General features: G+C 41.4%; 1 long non-coding RNA gene across 1 annotated transcript in view; it reads left to right on the plus strand.

Moving 5' to 3' along the window:
• Positions 1-15,401, plus strand: part of LOC118014066 — a 72,574-nt gene extending 57,173 nt beyond the window's left edge. Inside the window, exon 4 of the long non-coding RNA XR_004680190.1 lies at positions 15,130-15,401. This is a non-coding gene — a long non-coding RNA (uncharacterized LOC118014066). The remainder of the gene's footprint in view (positions 1-15,129) is intronic.
• Positions 15,402-20,785: the final 5,384 nt, after the last annotated feature.

A 20,785-nucleotide genomic window follows, 5' to 3' on the forward strand; every position in this document is an offset into this window, starting at 1 on the left:
TTCCCCTCATTGTCTGTGTAATTTAAATTTTTCATAGATTTTTTTTTCTCTTAGAGAAAAATGTAGGTACATATTTCCTTTCAAGCTTCTTCCTAGAAGCAGTAACATTTAAGAGAAAATCAAAACTCTGGCTGGCTCTGCCCAAAGACTCCTAGTGGACCTTGACCATTTTATCTCAGGGGGAGGACTCTGTAGAATCTATTTAGTCAAGATCAGAAGGTGGGGGGCGGTAGTGCTTTTCCCCACACAAAGGCAAGGAGTGAATCCCCCTGGAGGCTCCCTCAGTCAGGCCAGGAAAATCATCAGTGACCCTTGGGCAGAGCAGGGTCTTTCCATTGGCCTGTTTAATTTTGCTCTAGCATCACATGATTTATCTAGAGGCTAAAAAGTTCCTGTTGAGATCCTCGGCCATTTCCATAATTGTACATTTATTTTAAATTCACTCTGCAGACCTCTCCGAAACCCATAATTTTAACTTGAGAGTCTTCTGTTCTCTGTCTGCAGGTTTATATTTTACTGTTTTATGCTACAAAGTCAATTTCCCTTTAACTATGTTTATGCTGTGATAAATTACTTACTTTTAGGATCTTCAAGACACTCACTATGTTTTTCTCTCTCTACCAGAGCATCCTGAAGTAGGTGTTTATAGCATTGGAACCCAAATTTTGCCCACTTTTCTTTTTGACATCTCAACTGGGTCAACATTAACAAAGCAGAGGTCTCCACTTCAGAAAGAAGAGTAAGCTCCTGATGAGAGCATGTGCAGACCCCATAGAGCTAAATTTCTAGTCATAGCTCAGAGTCATAAGTGACAGCCAGGGAGGAGAGAGCTGGAGCAGTGCATAAAATGCCTTTTCCACCAGAATTCTTTCATGTTTATTGATGCTGAGGAAGTGATTATAATTAGTGATGACTAAGTAAGCACTATGAAAGAATTTACTATTAATTTGTAATTCTGTTACTACTATTACCACCACCATTAATGGAAGCTGTGTTGAAGGAGGAAGAGGACATAGCTTGGGTGGGAGGTGGGGAGGAAATTGGGTGGGTTGGTACTACTGAAGGTAGCCTGACAGACATCAGACCATCAACAGTCTGTTTAAAAGGAAATGTGTTGACAACAGAGCAGACATTCGGGAAAGTGCTTGCTATGTACTGGGCTCTGTTCTAGGTTCTTCACCTGCATTATTTCATTGAATGTTTACACCAGTCTATGAGATAGGAGCTATTATGATCTCTTGGGGTGAATAAATGACTGTCACATTGCATGTGGAATTGTGATATTACATATTTAAAGTGATATTGCATATAGATTCATAAAGGTTGATATTGCATGTAGATTGCATAGAGGGTGCATTCAGATCAAGCAGGACCATCTGTCAAGATGGCAGCGCTCACTTGGAAACTGACCTTTCCCTGAGTTCCTAGTAACTAGTGGCCAGTTTAGAAACCTTGTACCTCTGGGAAGAAGAGTGGGGAACAAAACTACTGGATACTTACAGAAAAACAAAACAAAACAAAACCTCAGTAGGGATAGCAGATCTCAGAATGGCATCTGAACTAAAGATTAAGTGTTTGGCCCCACCCTTCCCTGCACCCACCCCAGGAAGCAGCAGGTAGGGCTCTTCTTACAAGGGGGAAGGAAGAGGAAGCAACCATCTATGTGTTGTGGCAGCTGAGGAGCAGGAGACCCCAGCCCTTAATAATCACTCAACATAGCAGAGCTGGCATACATTAGGAACTCCATAAATGTTCCTTCCCTTATTTATTTGGTAAGATGCAAATGATTTGACAGTAAAGTGTACCTTTTTCTGAATTTATTTAAAGATTCATTTTTAAGAACAGGTTTTGCTAAATTGGAAGGAAGAGAGATCTTGGGGATACCTGGCTCCTGGGGCTGGAAGGAGCAAATACTGCAGGGAAGATGAAGGATATGGGAAGAAGAGTGGGGTACTGAAGCGATACCTCCCATGATCTTCCCAGTATTGCTTAGGGCAGCCCTGGGAACAGAGGGATGGGGCAAAGGGATGCTTGCAGCAAGCTACAGACCTGACCTGGTGGCCATGTCCTCATGTTAGTGCCAGAGCAAATAATATGTTCTTATTTACATACTTCATGTAGTTCTATATGTTCCTTTAGCAAGAAAGCTATTGACAGTTCTGCCAACTGAGTGGCCATCTTGGGGGTAACTTGAGGAGATATGCAGGTGCATTTGGGTTTTCAAATTCTCCCTGCTTGTTGCACAGTATGGGAAGGTATGAAATATGGATGGCGGCAAATATTTGAATCTTCTCAAGATAATCAGGAGCCTCTCACCCTTCACACAATCAGAGTCTTCTTCCATATAGTGCTGTCTCTCAGCAGTTATCCTTCTCTCAGCAACCCTTCCCTGGCCCACCGTGTGCATCAATAACCAATAACATTCTCAACAGCATTTACCCATTAGCCAATGACTGTTGTCTAAAAGGGCTAATACTGCTTTCACCTTCATAGCTCCGGTGCCTGGCACAGTAAAGGTGTTCAAAGTGTCTGTTGAACTCCTAGGTGATTTTACTATTCGCAGAAATGTATGTAAAAATATTCATTAAAAAGTGTCAGCCCTGTAACTAACATTGGATTAGATACAGTAGGAAGGGAAGACATGTCCTCTACATGCAATGCATACATGTATTGTTTGATATATACATGCATACAATGCATGAAGGTAAGACATGTCCTCTACATACAATGCATGTATTCTTAAGGCAGATAAGAGCAAGGTATGCTAAAATATGAAAATTAGTCATCTATATATTATCTGTGTTTCTCAACCCCAGCCATATGTTGGAATCTCCTGTGAAGTTTTATAAAACCACAGATGCCAACAGCTAACCCACAGAGATTCTGATTAGGTCTGTCTGGTCAGGGTCTATATTTTTTAAATAGTCCCCAGGTGATTCACATGAGCATCCAGGATATGAATCACCATAACAAGTGCTAAAGGATATAATTAAAAGAAATACCAGTGAGAACCAGAGTGGAAAGAAAAACCTTATGGCACAATTGGAACTTGCTTTGAACCTTGATTTGGATGCATATCATTGAAGAGAGCATTCTGACTAGGAGTAGGGGGAGTGTGGGTGAAGGCAAAGTGGACAAAGGGAGTTGGAAATCAGGTTGATACATATTGGAAGAATGGTGTAGAGGTCATGGCCAGCTCTGTCTGGAGTGGTACCACCTGGCTGCATGATGGCAGAAGGAGCAGTCTTAGTGACCAAAGGAAACACAGAAGGAAAGTATGCCCCACCCACAGGCCTGGGAAGTACTTTGTGTCCATCAAACAGCTGTGAGGGGCTGCCAAAATGGCCTTGAAAAAAGCCTAAGGCAGACAAAGAAATGCCTGTGCTCTGAATTGAAGATTCCATTAAGACTCTAACAGGAAAGGTGCAAACCCAGGTTTGGGGCCCCAGGTTCTTGGAGCTCTTACTCCCACGAGCTTCACCTTCATGGTTGAGAGTTTCTCTGCCCTTCCTTAATTTCCAGATTGTCAGGTTTCTTCTCTTTGGTGGCAAAATCTTTTGCCTTTCTGCTTCCTTTAGGAGGAAATAAAGAAGCTGGGTGGGGTTGAGGATCAGGGTTAGGGGAGGTAGAGTGGAAGTTTGAGAAGACAAACCAAACATATCTTAAATGAAAAATGCTCTAAGTGGAGGGTGAAAGGGTGGATTTGCCTGATTCCTACCTGTTAACATGCAAAACAAGATAATAAAAAAGAGGTGTCGAGGCTACCCAAATGGTCAGGTCAGAGTGTTGAGGATACACAGCAAATTTAGTGAGCACACTTATGATGCACATTAAGGATGGTTTCATTGCATGAAGTGCCTTGAGCAGCACATATGGGGACAGGGCAGAAAATTATGGAAAAAGCAGATCACCAGAACAACTCAAGATACCCTGACATTTTATTGATTTCCTCCATCAACTGCTTGCTTATTTCTCTACACCAACTGTGGGCAAATAAAGAGAAACAAGCAAAAAAAATTATTATAAGAAAAAACTCACAGAAAATTAGGAAGTGAGATCCCCTGGGTCCCCAGGATCATGAGACACGCATTTGTGTCACGTCTGCCCAACAGTGGAGCTATTATTAGAGGGTGGAAAATAGCAGCAAGTGAGACCTAAAGAGTTTGCCCCGAGGCTAGCAGACAAGAAGAACAACAGTTTCCCAGGAAAGCAAGATGATTCCAGTTTAACTCATCCAACAAAAGTCTTCCAAGAAGAGGCCAGACACCCTAACTTCATCTTGGAGGGAGCTGGATGCTGTCCCATCCCCAAGGTTCCAGCTGCTGTCATAGGGGCCCTGCCAGAGTCACTGTCTACAGGTTTGGCAAGGTGCACTCCGTGTCTGTTTGGGGTGAACGGCCATTTGAATTAAGATGATGCTGGGGGTCCCCAGGTCAGCTTGGACATTCCCCAGGCCCGCATGGTTGAGCATGTACTACAGATGTTTCAGCCTTCCTCTGCAGGCTCCTGGTCTCTACAGTCAGATTCTCCCAATGAAGGCTGAACCACTGAGCACTGGGCTCCCTGCCTGTCTTGAGCCACCCTCACTCTTTATTGCTGGTGCTCCCCATGGGCCTCCTCCCTCTCTCTGGGCTGCAGCTCTTCCAGGTAAGACCCCACTGTGATTACAGAGTGCTACACATAAGCTTCTCCTGGGGAGCCATGGTTGGCCTTTCTGGCCTTGGCTCCCATTTCCATGTCTCTTCTCTTGCTCTTGATGTACCCTCTCTTCTTATCAGAGTTGGGGACAATCTAGCACTGACTCTCACTCAGTTCCGAGGTCTGACCTCCTGTGGACAAACCTACCAGAGGCTGGCAGCCTGCCCTGACTTCCAAGAATTGCCTGCCCCCAATTCCCAGTGGCTCACCTTTTGGCATAACTTACCACTCGACTTGGAGCACCTGGTGCCAACTATTTAGCTGAATGAGAGTGTGGAAGGCTGAACTCCTTACCTGTGTGCCTTCCCTGAACCTCTGCTGTTAGCTGGGCCTGCCCCACCTTGGTGGGTGTGTGTGGCGCCAAGTCTCACTCCTTTCCTGCTGGTGCTGGCCTGCTGCCAGGAAACCTCCACAGCTCCTGATAAATCCTGACACAAGAAGAGCCCAGATGGGAAAGTGTCCATCTCAGAGCTTATTGGGAATGTGGGGTGTTGGGGAGGGCTGGTGCCCAGATCTTAACACACCCACTTTCTTTTCCTTGAGGATTCTGGTTGATAAAAAATATATTGCTAAGTGAGGATGATAATGTCAGTTTCATTCAGGACTTTCTCTTACAGGTAGAATAGAGAATGTATGAGGGCTTCCTGCCTCCAACCCAGAGCACAGCCAAGTCTGCCCTGCAGTACTGATTTAGCTACCCAGTTCCAAGCTGAAAGGCCAGAGAAAGGCCCCTCTGGTTTGGAGTGGTCCCACCAAGGGGCTGAACCACAGAGACTGAGAGCACGGGACCCATTGCTCTGGGACATAGGCTGGTCCAGGGGAAACCAGAAGATGGGGGAGCCTGCATGGGCCATGACTCTGAACTTTTTAACTGTGCGTAATAGGAACATAGCCAACAATTGTCAAGTTCTCATCAGTGTCACCACTTGCATAAGTCATTCCTCCTCTTATTGGGTAAAAGAGTTATGGGAATAAAGCAAGGCCTAGAAATTCCTACTCAGGCCTTCCCCAAATTGCTGAAAGTGTTGGGGGAAGCATCTTCTGCTATGGGCTGTAGGGATGACTAGCTGGGTCAAATGACATATAAATAACAGAAATAGTCCTACCTCTTGTGCACTGTTGGTCTTCTGTCTTCCTCATAGGCGGCACTTTTCAGAGGGTGTGGATACAAAAATCTCCATGCTATAGGCTGAAGTAAACTTATCATCTCTGCTGGTTCTATCCCTTCCAAATCATACCCTCCACAGGTTCAAGCTGCCCCATGGGTCACTGGGCAATGGGCAGGCAGAGTACTCCTGATGGTGATGGACTGAGAACAAAATGACTTAGTGACAATCAGGCACAGAACGTCAAGGGCACAAGTTTGACAGGCAAGTGCTTTTCTTTGTTCTCAAATCCTTTCTGCAAAGAAGCTTTCCTCCTGCACTCCTCAGTACAAATGCTCCATTCTGAGGCCAGAGAGACACCTGAGCTAGGCCAAGTTATTTGAGGAAAAGGTGATGCTGATGCTCTGGGGTTCAGCAGGTCACAGTGTGGGTTACAAGCAGCCTTAATGGGTGAGGAGTGGAGTCCTTGGGAAGACTGTTCAGGTCACCCTTCCCTTGACAGCCCTATGCCAGAGACTATTCAAGAGTTTCAGAAGAAGGTAGTTTTCCACCCGTTCACACAGTTACTGGCTAACCTTCTGGAAACCAGCAGCCAGCCTGGCTCAGCTCACTGGGCAGGAACTCAGCAGGTAGGGCATACAGCCTGGAAGATAATTCCTTTTAGGTCATTGTTTTGATTCCCAGTGAAATGGAAACTTCTTGAAAGGTATCCAGGCATTAAGAAGCCTGACTTCGTTTTAAACCTTCCAGAAGTTATCTCCAATAATCATCCAAATCTTGCCTGAAATCTCTCCTTCCTGGATGTCAGAACCCCTTAGCAAAAGGAGAATAGTTTCAGCTTTATGGAGTAGAGTGTTGATACTTGCTGTCGCTTTCCTGTGGTTTTAATCCTAGAAAGGCAACCCTGCTGGTCAGTGCTTTCTCTCCTCTACTGGTTCCCAAAATGTGGTCCTTGAAATAGCAGTGTCTTTTTCTAGCTTGCTAGACGGACAAATACCCAGACCCCACCCAAGACCTAGAGAATCAGAAATTCTGGGGGTGGAGCTCAGCACTGCGAGTTAATGAGTTCTCTAGGGTGATCCTTTTGTGTGTTGAATTTGAGAACCACTGTTCTAGGTCAACTGACCCTTTTTGATTGACTCCTACTACTTAGTAGTTATTGGGTTCTGACATCCAGGAAGGAGAGTTTTCAGGCAAACTTTGGGCCAGAGACCAAACAGTGATCCAATCTTGTTTAATATTTAATCGATACATGATTAATATTCAAGTCACTTTTGGAGGCCATCCTGATCGTTGGAATCCATGGCTAAACATGAGTTCTCTGGAAACTTACTTGTCACAAGGCCTCCCAGTTATATTTTATCATCTTCATGTACTCTGGATTCTATAAAATAATTTGGTATCCTTGGCATGGTTCTCTATGTCAAATAACTCTGTACTGCTATTTCTATAATAAGATCCATTGAGAGAGGCATCGAATGCTTTGTTAACGATCTATCTTATTCACACTAATGAAACCCCCATTGTCCACCAAGATTGGAATGGTGTCAAAGGACGTCATTGAGTTTTTCTGAAAGTTCTCTTTGTTCCATTACCCATAGCTCACCTATTTATACCCTGTGACCTCAGTTCTATTAGCTTTGGGTGCATTGTCTTGAAATTGGGTAAATGAAAGAGTTGTTCCCTTTAGGCTTCATCTTCAGCGGGTTACCTCCCCTGTCAGAGACTTCCAGTAACCTTAATGTGTCTCCAGGCAAGAGATGCCAGTAAAAACCAGCAGGGAGTGGAAAACTGTGCCTGATCCCAGAATTTTGTCTATTATCCTTGTTATACCTCCTGGCTCCTGACGTGGCTTGTCTTACAATTCCACTCCTTCTCCAAATGGGAAATAGCTATTTGAGCCCTTTTGGGTGAAGTTCTGTTAGCAGCCCATTTCTTAAGTCTGCCCATCTTTGTCTCCATGGATCAGAGAACATCTGACACATTTATGAGGGCTCCTGTTCCTGACCATACTCACCTCTCACCTCGGATTCTGTTTCAGCAAAATCCTGACACTCTGGCTCAACATTTCTCAAACTTTGGTGTGCATCTGGATCACATGCGGGCTTGGTACAGTATGGGCTGTTGAGCTCCAACCCAGAGTTTCTGACTCAATAGGTCTGGGATGGGACTAAAGAATCTGTGTTTCTAAGTTTACAAGAATCTGCATTTCTAAGTTCACAAGCAAGGTAGATGCTGCTGGTCTAGGGACAACATTTTGAGAACCACTGTTGTAGGCCGGCGATTGGCAATAATCTGGATTCTTTCCGATTATTGCAACACTGATGCCCTTTGATGCTCAATGCCATGTTTCATTTATTCCTCTGTTTCATTCATTCCCTTTACAGCATAATATCTCTTGCAAGTGGCCAGGCAAGTGGGATCTATTGTTTGAGTAAGCAAATTTAATATAACTCTCACCATCTTCTCATAACTTTTATTTGGTACAGTGAACTGACCCAGCTCCAGGAAAACAACCCACTTCCTGGCCAAAAGTAAAGTCCTTTGAGGATGTGAAAACCACATAGTATCCTTTAAAAACTTACTGCATCCCATGGTATTTACTGATAGATACCCAGACACATGTAATAGGATTATAGATCAGCCTCATTTAAGATAAAGTTTGCTGGGGGAGATCAGAATTGCTCCCTGTGGGACTTAAATTAGGTACAAAGCAATTAACTTTAAGCAACCAAAAAATTGGCTCTATAAAAATTCCATTTCAAATCAGCTCTTAACTACAATCTCATTACCAGGTACCTTCACTACGTAAGAGACAAACTAGTCTCTGGAGATGGAGAATGTGCCCTCCATTCTTGAGACACTTCCTCAAATATGGGAACTGATGAGGCCTTACACCTGACCTCTCCCAAGGATCAGATATTTCTACAGACTTTCTGGCTTTTCACATTATTCTTACACCTAAAAAGATAAATCTTCCCATTTCTGAAAACAAATGTATTTGGGTTTCACTTCTGATGATGGTTCAGTTGTGCTATGTTAAATACATTTCATTTCATTTCATTTCTTTCTGAGTATGAGAATTTTAAGTAACTTTCAGTGAGAGCCAGGACATCAGATCAGTAGACTTTTATTTTCACAAAGGATGCTTCCTTGCCTAGCATATGGTAAGAACTTTACAAGTGTTCATCAATCAGAACATTAACAGATCATTGATTCATTAACTTCTGAATTAATAAGTTAATAAAAGTTATTAACTTTGATATGTGATTATAAAATCAATGTAATTGTTTTAAAAATCAGAAACACAAGGGGTGCCTGGCTGGCTTCGTTGGTAGAACATCTTGATCTCAAATCAAGAGCAACTCTTGATCTCAGCGTCGTGAGTTCAAGTCCCACATTGGGCATAGAGTTTACTTAAAAAAAATTGAAAATACAGAAAAATATAAGAAGTAAAATAATCATCTAAAATCTTACAACATGAAGCTGACTAATATTAACTTTTGAAACGTTCTTCCTGTCCCATATGCCTATGTGTATAAATGTGTACATATAATTATAATAATATCATACACAAAATCATATCATATACAAAAAGGTGAGCTTTGTTCATTTTACTGTTAAGTCATTAGTAATTCATTACAAACATCATTCATGTCCACCTAAAATTCCAGTAAGTGAATATCCTCAATATAATACTTCTACTATTGTCACATAATAGGATGTATCTAATATTATTTTTTGTGCCTAGATAAATATGTTTGTATAAAAATAGTAACTTCAGAGCTACTTGAATCTGAAGACCATGTGCTCACTTTTATGATTTTTGTGACAACTACATAATGATTGACCTACAGAAAGTGCTTGATCAACCTTTAGAGATTGAAATGATGGAAGTAGAAGATCTGAAGAATACTGGACTCTAAAATGATTCACTCAGACAATGAGATAACAAAGAGAATCATGTTGTTCGCTCTGTAGATAATAGAGGCTCTGCTAAGAGATGCAACATAGTATCTATGTTTCCAGAGTTGGGCATCACTGGGCATGGAAAGTATGAAGGAGAGGTATTAGAACCAAGTTGTAATTCTCAAAAGTGTGAAACACAAACTTGACAAAGAGACACCAGTGTGTGTGGTTTTGTTTTGTTTTTGTTGTTTTTTGTTTTTCTTTTGTGGAGGCAGATGGGAAAGGATTTCCTTAAATTTTGGAAAGGTAATTTCATTCCACTGTGATTAATTTTTTTTAACTCTACTGCTGAATGAAGAATCATACCATCATACCTCCAGCTCTGTCTGGAGAATATCATCAGCCTAGAAATATTGCTGCCCTCTGATACCTTGAGGACGCAGCTGTTAGGAATCCATTCTGGAAAGACAAGGCACACATTCGGTTCTAGCGTGTCCTCCAACCCCACGGAAGACTTTGTCAGGATTTGACCACTTCGTAAACCCTTCCTCTGGACGTTTTCCCTCCAAGTGTCCTCAGAACACTCTTTGAAAGGACTTTCTCTGTCCTTTGTCTCTGCTTCAAGCCTGAAGCTGGCCCTGGTGAGAGGGATCATGTTTTAAGATGCATCTTGGCTGGACAGCTCCAGCTCCCCGGGAGCCCCACCATGATAGGAAGGCTTGACTCCATGATTTTATTACAACCATTACTCACCTTGGGAGACAGAGGCCAAGGGAGCACACTGGAGCCTCGGGAGCAACTGCCAAGTAGGCAGCTGTGTCATTAGTTTAATTTTCAAAAGCCCGAAGACACAAAGATGTTGCCTGTCTGGTAACACAGGTCACCAGAGCGGTAGCAGGTGTGTTTCAGATGACAAAAACTAGTGACAAAATGTCTGTCAAGCTGGAGAAAATGGGTGCAGAGGGACAGTTGAGCCAGATAAGAAAACATACTGAGAGTCAGTGTTTCCTCCATGGACAGACTTCCCTAAGGAGTGCTGTATGAGGAGAGGGGGATGACAAAAAAACAGGGCAATAGGCAAAGGACCTGAAGTGATCCCCAAAACGCTGGACAAGGGATAGTGAGGGAAGGACAGAGTCATTTCGGCCGGAAAACCCTATGCTTTCCAAGCTGTGTCTACTTTGGGAAACAGAAAGTAAAGAGACAAAAGATTATCCTGTGACACTGACCTCTTTTAATAACCGAAAACAAAACTGCCACTTTTTCTTTCAGAGAACAGATTGGGTCGGGGTGTCTGTATTTAATGCCATGCTCCATTTAGGTGATCAATTGTCATTAACCTGGAGCATTTCTGGCAGGAGGAGGGTGAGCAGGAAGGAGATGAAAGCATTTTCAGAATCACATGGATCCCAATTCACCCTTCCCTTCTACTCAGCCCCCGCAGAGAAGGACCCTGGAGCATCAGAGTTATGGAAAGAGCCACTAAGGGATGGTACCTGAGACATAGGGTGGACATTCTTAGGGCCGAGGGGGACTCTTTTTAGTCTCTCTCTCTCTCTCATTGTCCCTGCTTTTTATTTTCATCCTGGAGAAGCATTTGGGTGGTAAGATTCAGAGGTGGGTGTCAGTACTCAGATATACCACGTGCTCCTGAGGTGGAACATAAAGGCTCTCATCTGGAAGACAAAAGAGGGTGAGTGTATGAGCCCAGTTCAAGGTTGGGAAACCAGTGGTCCGACAATACCTCTTGGCTCCTGGAAGTGGGGGTGTTGCCTGGGATGTGAGCTAAGACCAAGCCTGTGTTTCATCTTTTGGGAGCCTCAAAGACATAACAGCAGGTGGCAGAGAGCTGTGAGGAGCGAGCAGAGGAGTGCACACTCCAGAAGACACCAGAAGGAGTCATGCGAGTCCCTGTGTAGAGACAGACATGTAGGAAGGAGTGACTGGATGGAGAGGCTTGTTTCAGCTCTGTGAGATTTAGACTTCAATCAGCTAAGCACTAGCTTATCTTTCCCACTTCAGGATAAGGCTATTCCTGGGGTCAAGAAGAAAAAGCCTCCAATTCTTTTACATTAACTGTTGTGAGTATGGAAACATTGGTAGGTGGTGTTCATTTGTTGGTTTTTCATTAACAAATTAACATAGCTACTTGGGGGAATGCTGTTAAATATTTTTCTGCAATACAATATTTACTGACTAAAGTAGGTTCCATGATTAATTTAGCCATTGCTTTTTAAATGGTTTTCTAATATAAGTAATTCTGGGATTAACATTGATGTATATATATTTTCCCCCATCACTGAAGTGAGATTGCTGGATCAACCAGGTGGAAGGTTTCAAAGACTTTGAATGAATTCTCCTAAATTGCTTTCTAGAGAATTGTGCTAATTAACACTCCCAGCAGCAGGCAGAAGAGAGTTGATAAGCTTGTCCTTGTGACTTTCCCAGAGTGTGGAGTTGGGGAAGGAGTAACACCTGCTATCCTGGATCTCTGGGAATGGGTGTGTGTGTTTGGGGGGGTGGGGTGGGGACAGGTGTGGGAAGTTATCCAGTCTCCTTTAGGGAGGTTGTTAGCCCTGACTATAAAGGAGGAATTGAGGTCACACCAGATGTACACGTATAAGGTACTTCTTTCCATCTCCAAGTCAACTTTCCACTCCAGTGAGAAATGAACAATGAGACAATGAGAAAATGAACTTCAAGTAGGAAATCAACCAGCAAAGAAAGCAAAGATGGACTGTTCTCTCAAAATATGCAGTGTGGGAGCTGCTGGAGGAGGAGAGAGGGGGCGCATCTCCAGTACCTGGGTACAGTAACTGGTACCAAGCCAACTTTGCTCCATTGAAGATGGCAGACTGCTTACCCTCTCTTCTTGGATAGATTGCCTTCCTCACTTTCTTCATTCATTCTTTCTTTCCTTTATTTAACACTAATTAAGCACATGGAACCGAGTACTGTAACAGAAAAGGGGGGTGTAAAAGTGAGGGGCTCTTAGTCTAGTGTGTCTTTGAATAAAGTCATGGGAACAGGAACAGATCCCAGACACATCAATAAACAGTTCCAATATGATGCCATATCACTGGTAAGTAGAGCAATTATCTTGGCATGAGTTTAGGAGAGACTTCACAGAGGAGGACACTCATATGTTGTGGAGACCAAGTCATCTTTGTCCAAGCAGAGAAAAAGAGAAAGAATGTTCCAGGAAAAGCATGGAGAAGTAAATGGGTCTCACATGCTTGGTATTGTTCCAGCATTAAGCATGGTGGAGGGGGGGAGACTTGGGGACGGAGAAGGACAGGGTCACAGTGACAGGAAGTGAGGCTGTCAAATGAGTCAAAGTTCTAATTGTAAAGTCTTTGTATTCCATTCTTAGGAATGGGCAAACCAGAGAATGGCATTTATGTGATCCCTGCTTCGGTTATAAAAGGATAGTGGGGTGGGTGTGGGTAATGGGCTGAAAAATAGGAGAGCCCGGGATGGGAAGTGACTAAAATCATGACATAAAGACATCATCATGCATAGATTTTGTGGTTGAACATATTTCTAAAACAGAACCAGAAGGAATAAAGAATGGTACATGGCAGAAATGACCAGTAACCACAGATGAGCTCATGACAGACAGTGATGAAGTTTGAAGTCCAGCTTGGTGTCATTGCAGAGAATGAAACACAGCCAAGAACATTCCAAATATTAGAATAATGTCATTATTGTTCCCTTACCTATGACAGCTGATGGGCCAGTGTGATCTATGATCTTTCTGGGCCTTTTATTAAGTTTTCATCACTGTGCTGCCTTGGCAATCCACTGCCTCAGGGAACATTTGAGATTTGAATTTGAAAATGAAATTCATAATATTAGATATTCTTCATATTTTTCTTCTTTCTCCAGCTCCAAACTGACTTCAAACAAAGGGTTATGAGGGATGAGTTCTTTGAGTCTTTTAACCCTCAGCTATGAGATAGCCAAATTTTCAGTCCTCAAGCAGAGGAAATGGCTCCCTGTTCCTTTATTTTTTTGCAAAAATATGTTTTTTTCTTGGAGCTCCCTGTGGAAGGAAGAGGCTGCTTGGGTGAGTCTTATGTCTGGGCTCTCAGAAAGTTAAGGGAGTCAAGGAAGTTTTGGAGGGTGTTCTGAGGGCAAAGACATCGACAGAGTAATGGTGTAAGGAGACCGAGCTGACGGAAGTTGAGTTAGGCAAGGAGCAGTTACTCCTTGGAGGAAGTTCAGCCATGGGAAACCAGGATGTGCTCTTTAGTTAATCAAGCCCTGAAGATGAGAGGACAGAGGTGAGACCCCAAAAAAGAACAAGTGGCAAAACCATCCTGGAAACGGAATTTTTAGGTCCTTTTTCTCTCTTCTTGCTATGCACGCTTGCAAGCTAGTTCTCCATGTCACTGCATCACTGGAAGAAAAGTGAAAAATTTAATTAACAACTTGAAGATTTCATGTAGGCAAAGGTTTCATACCATGTAGCTAACACATCTGATTAACAAAAGTGACCTTTCTCCTTTTCATCAATATTGTGACTCTCTGTGGCCACACAGCACTTGCGGATTACCATCTCTGTAATTTGCTTTGCTCCCTGGTGTCTGATCTTGCCCAGCAAATTTAAGACATTGTGTTTACCTCATCAGCCACCCCTGCCCCCAGTGATACTCAGCTGTGTGCCTCTGACACCTTCATCTATCTCACAGCCTTGGACTCCCCAGCAGAGCCTTGCTCTGCTCTTCCTAACTTTAAACTTCTGCTTCCATCCTTGCTCACAATTTGGATTTTCCTTTAGGCCATACTGGGTACACAGCCCAGCAGTGCTGCTCAGCCCCCCAAACACTTCACCTCAATAGAGGTCCTGATGAGCAGAGTTTACAGTGGCCTCCAAGATAATGTTTGAGCAGGTCTGACCAGTCCATGGATGACTTCCAAAAACCAAGTTGGGGAAACTTCTAGAACCTCAGGGCATTATTGCCGGCTCTTCTAAACTGCTACAACCCACTTAGCAAATATCTGGGGGTTCTCAGGATTGTGTCTGTAAATGAATCACATTGCTGAGATGTTCCAAGGGATACAAAATCATAACAGAAAGAAGGAAATGTCTGGAGACTTGGGGAATAAATTCCATGGGAAGAAGAGTTTTCCACCCCAGGAGCTCCATAGCTGAAGTCTGCTCCCTTTAGTTACTCACATAGTATCCCATGCTCGGCTGTCAACCCAGCCTGAACAAATCTGTACAAATGTGACCCAGGCTCACTCTACTGGATCTCACTAGAAACCTCAAGTGGTGAGCACTTTCTCAAAGCCTGACGATATTCAATGGAAGTTTTATCTTCCCCAAAGAGGTTAAATGATAGAGTCACACTGGCAGAGAGCAGTCTCTATGAAATACATAAGAAGTAAGTTTTCATTGTGTTTTTTTCAGATATGATTTTTCCTTTACTGGATCCCAGTGCATCAGATCCAATGAACTAGAGATTCAGGGGGCTGGAATCAAGGTAAACAGGTAAACAAGGTACTCTTTCTAGGTAAACAAGGTACTCTTGGTGGTAAACAAGATACTCTTTCTAGGATTCAACATGTTTCTGGTAAAAGGAGACCCACCAAGGCATTGATGATGTGACTGACAGTTCTCTTATTTTCTTGTGGTAAGGTATGCATAACATAAAATTTACCATTCTAACTACTTTTAAGCATGCAGTTCTGTGGCATTAAGTCAAAATGATATTGTTACAAAACCATCACCACCATCCATTTCCAGGACCTTCTTTGTCTTCCCCAACTGTACCTGTAAGACCCTAATTCCCATTTTCCCTTTCTCCCAGTTCCTGCAACCCACCATTTTACTTTCTGTCCCTATGAATTTGACTACTCTAGGTACCTCATATGAGTGGAATTATGCAGTGTGTGTCCTGTTGCAACTGACTTATTTAACGGACAATTGTTAAGCAATATTTTCCTCAGTCAACTTGTTTGTTTTATAAATCGAGATGTACTCTTGTTGTTGTTGGAGGTCAAACATCCCTTTTCAACAATATAATCCATTAATAAATCAGCAAGCATTTATTGAATCCCAACCATGTGTTTAGCTGAGGGTTGGGTGCTATGAGAAACAGAAGAATTTTTCAAAATTAATTTTGGGTGCACCTGGGTGGCTCAGTCAGTTGAACATCCTACTCTTGATTTCGGCTCAGGTCATTATCTCGGGGTTGTGAGATCGAGCCCTGAGTTGGGCTCCACGCTCAAGATTCCCTCTCCTTCTTTCCCTCCACCCCCCTCAAAAAAAATTCTAATTTTGTAGATCTAGAGGCTAAGTGAACACATGTATACATACAAACACACACCTACACACAGGTAGACATGTCCTTATTACATCATCTATGTAGTAATGAAGACTTTTAAGCAGAGGGCACAAAGATTATTCCTGAAAAATCAATCCATCTTAGGCAAGTGTAAGTGTACTTGGGGATAGTATTTAGTGAACTGACTTTTAGGGAATTTCTACATGGGTCAGTGGTTTGGGGGAACTTTTCACTTAAAAAAATCTAAGTAAATGTTAACTATTCAAAGATTTTAAAAATGGGAAGTAGGAACTTAGCTCACAGATCTATTTCTTGATGTGTCTATTCACTTTAGATATTTCATTGTTTCCTGTTAAAAGCAGTCAGCTATTTGCCATCTGTACTGAACAGCTGCAATTTCCTTCCTATCCAAGCACAACATTTTATTATAGAGGAATTGGCATATTGTGCTTGTCACTTGGTTTTTTGCATATCCCTGGTCATGGCTAGATAAATCAGGGAAGGAAAAGAATCTTCATGTCCCAAGTTCTAGCTAGGTCAGGTGAATCCAAGTGGCATCATGTGTCTTCTCTTCACTAAGTTAGCATTAACTTGCCTTCCCAAGCCCTGGAAGCTTCTTATACGAGGCATCTGTGCACAATGTTATTTATGAATAGGAGCAAATATATAAATACCCACAGGACTTCCTGTTAAATGTATCAGATTGAATGCAAATATTTATCTCTGCTCCTTCTGAAATTGTATTAAGATGAGAGTAGAAAAAAGAAAAGATACAAATCAATAAGAAGAAAGAGAACAGGAAAGAGGACCTCACCAAATAAGAAATGTCAACAAAATTTTGAAATCTAAAAACAGCTGGATGACTAGTAACTAATTTATTAGAGCCCAGAAAGAATGGTGAGGAGAGAGGCACAAGAAATAAGTGGATCTGACTTGCAGAACCCTGGGAAGATGTAGGAATTGGAGGCAGTAGATATTGTGAGGGCTGGAGGAAGGATGGAGCTTGAAATGGGAGGCTCAGTTAAAAGTCAGTATAAGGGGTAGTGAGATGCCAGTCTTCATCCAGTTCTTCACTAGCAGCCCACTAAACTTCCTTCACTCAGGCAGGAAGCAGGAGGTTTTTCTCTGGAGAAATTTAGGCTGGAAGTCTCTTCTGGAGTACCCAGGCACAGCAGAGATTTGGAAGAGAATGCCAGGCTGCAAACAGGGCCAATCAAGTGAAGGATTCATTATGGGAGATGCCCAGCTCCCAGAATATACTGGCTGCTAATCTCATACTTCCTCAGAAAGAGAATGGAAGATTTACCTTTGTAGAAAAAGACTCACAGGCCTGGGATGCTCACAGATACTGGTACAAGGGGTTTTCCAGTGAAATGACTCCGTCCCTATCTCATTAGTCTATGGCAAAGCCTACTGATGAGCAAGCAATGCCCAACCAATGCTCACACACACATACACACACATTCTCAGGGCTTAAATCCACTTTTCTCTCTCTCTCTCTGTTTTAAATAAATATTTTTGTTATGCATGGAGTATTATGTTTATTGTAGATAATCTGGAAAATATATAAAAACATAAAGAAGAAAATAAAACTCATATATTGCCATGATCTAGAAATAATTACAGTTTATATATGTAAACCATTTAGGCTTTTTCTGTGTATGTATATAGCATAAATGGTATCATTTTAAATGGAGCTCCATGTTTATACAGTCTTCTATCATACTTTTTGGATATAACAATATATCATTAACATCTTTCCTTGTCAATAAATAAGTTATAGTAACATATTCCTTACAGCTGAGTAGTATCCTCAGATGAGTGTAACAATAATTCATTCTGTTAATCCTTTAATGTTTAACATTTATTGTGTCCATTTCTCACTATAATAAACAACAGTGGACTCTACATAGATCTTTGCAAACTTGACTGCTTATTCCCTTAAGATTATTAGAAGTAGAATTGCTGGCTCAAAAGGTGCACTCTTTTTCAGAGCCTTAATACATACAGCTGAATTGTTACCCTGAAAAAATTCACCAATTTATAGTCCTACCACCAATGTATGAGAGTATCCTTTTCCCATCCTTCCCGACATTTAGAATTACAACTCAAAAAAAAAAAAAAAAAAGATAATTTGGTGCTAAAAATGGCATCTTGTTGTTTTAGCTTATATTTGATTATCATTTAAGCACTTTTAAATGTTACTAGATAACAAAATTTTGCAAATTAATTGTCCATGACATTTATCCATTTTTATTGAAATAGTTATCTTTTCTTATTGATTTGTTCATGCTATTTAGAAACATAAACATTGAACATTATTCTGTCATATATAACAAATATTTTCTCTGGTTTGGAATTTTCCTTTTAACTTTGCTTATGGTCCTAATCTGATTTTTAGTGTTTGGTTTTTAAGTGCAAACAGAGAATGAGGAATCAGCAGGCATGTTGAGGAAGCATGCAGTGTTGAAACAAATACCAAAACAAGAAAGCAGGAAAAAAAGAAACAAAAAAATTGGGAAGAAATGAAGAAAATGAGGGAGAGAGATAAAATTTCAAAAAGTTATTATAATAACCTCAGAAAGATTAGATAGCGCATTCATGAAAAAAGAGATGCTATTGAAAAAAAGAAAACAGCATGAGAGAGAGAAGACGAGAACAGAAAAAAGCTTATATAATCAATGGAGCAGTTGAAAGAGGATGCTAATAAAATATACCACAAAATGGAGGCACCTGGGTGGCACAGTCAGTTAAACATCTGACTCTTGGTTTGGGTTCAGGTGATGATCTCAGGGTCCTGAGATCAAGCCCTACGTCAGGCTCCACACTCAGTGAGGAGTCTGCTTGGGATTCTCTCTCCCTCTCCCTCAGTCGCTCACCCTGCTCACGTTCTCTCTTTCTCTGTAAAAATAAATAAACAAGTCTTTAAAAAATATACCACAAAATGGATGAGAAAGAAAAATAGGAGAGAAAAAGTATAAAGTTTCACCAACAGGAAGTCCCACAACAAAAGATTGGAGAAGAACAAGGGGAATGAATTATCAAATAAAAAATACAGCAAACAGACAAATACCCAGATTACATGAGATTGAAAAGCCCTGTCAAGGACCCAGACATAAGAAGCACAAGAGAAAGTGCTGCTCATGTTTTTTACCCTAGTGAGATAGGAAAGAGTAAAAGAAGAGGGAAGCAAAGATGAATACATTTGTGTACCTTTTCCAAGGTAAATGGAATCCAGGTATGCTAAATAGTATCTAAAAACTATTGTAAGCTGAGTTTTTATACTATAATTCATGAGATTAAGTAAATATTTTCCAAGCACAAAAACAGCAAAGAAGAATTAGAACTGCCTTGAGAAATGTTTTATCATTATTTTCCAATAAAGCTATTTTTTTTGGTCATGGAATAGCAGATTGATAATGAGTTTATTTAATGAGGTCTTGTCAGCCATGTTATCTTCTTCAAAAAAACGCAAATCCATAATCACTGAAGCTTATGAACTCATTTAATAATTGTGTATTGCCTCCCAATAGAAAAACTCTTATTTGAAAGAAAGTTGATTTGATTATGACATTTTTTTTCTACAACAAGAGGGAGAAAATTGAGCACTTAATGCCACCTTCTGTGTCTAATAATCAATAAAAATTAGCTAATATTCCAGCTCTGTTTCTTTGAATTTAAAGTATTAAATGGAATCATCATTGTTTTCTATTGAGTATATCAATAGATCATTGAAAATTACTGGTGTGGGGGTGCCTAGGTGGCTCAGTCTGTTATCTCAGGGTTGTGAGTTCAAGCCCCTACTTGGGCTCCATGCCCAGTGTGGAGCCTACTTAAAAAAAAAAATTACTGGTATGCACACTTGGCTTTTATCCCTGAAGATCAATACAGGCAGCCTTTTTTTTTTTTTTTCCTTGGCCTTTTTAGCCAGACCATAATTAGACTTGACTCTCCAGCTGGAAATAATCATAAACCAACTTCATCAAATAATGTTAAAGAATAGTTCACAACAGCAAAGATGTTTTCCAAGATTACCAGACCCTGCCAATCATTATTCCATTCCTTGTACACTTGAGGGCTGGTTATTTCAGATATAGTGTTATCTCAATTATTCTTTGCTTGGTCCCCCCATGGAATCAGGTCCTATAATACTTTGAAAGAAGGGCAGAGAACACAGGAAAGTGTCAGGAGGTTAGGGGGTGGAGGGGAAAAAAAATCCCAGCAGTTTATTATTGCTGTTGCTACAAATTACCTAAGTCATCTCTTCTGAATCACTCCTACCTCCTGGGATGAGGCTCTGGGAGTATGAAGCCCCAGCAACCAAAGACTGTTTACAGCCAAGCACTTCTTAAATGAGGCTGTGTTGGAACCATGTCACCCAAACCCTTAATCAAGGTGTCTGTGGTTAAAATTTGGAGCTCATCAATCTGGAAGATGTTATGAGTCTATGTTTACTAATTGCTGAATCAGTTTTGATACCCAGCAGCCTTACTGCCTGAACACATAGTATTCTGCATTTAAATGGGCACCATTCACTTTCCCTCATACCAATACATTCTCCCCATTACACCCTCCTGCCACCTCCTGATGACTTCTGTCTTCTGCTCCTGCTCCCCATCTGGCCTGGCAAAATGAGCATAGTCTCTAAGGTATCATTAGCTTTTTTTTTTTTTTTTTTTTTTTTACAGAAGCAAATCCCTAGAACAACTAGAGAAAAAGGAATATGTTTATTTTTTCCCCAGATATTTGGATTGGGAAAGAGGGAAAACAGAGCTCTGG

Source organism: Mirounga leonina, unplaced genomic scaffold (assembly GCF_011800145.1).
Source record: "Mirounga leonina isolate KUSES-001 unplaced genomic scaffold, KU_Mleo_1.0 Mir_154, whole genome shotgun sequence".
Lineage (NCBI taxonomy): Eukaryota > Metazoa > Chordata > Mammalia > Carnivora > Phocidae > Mirounga > Mirounga leonina.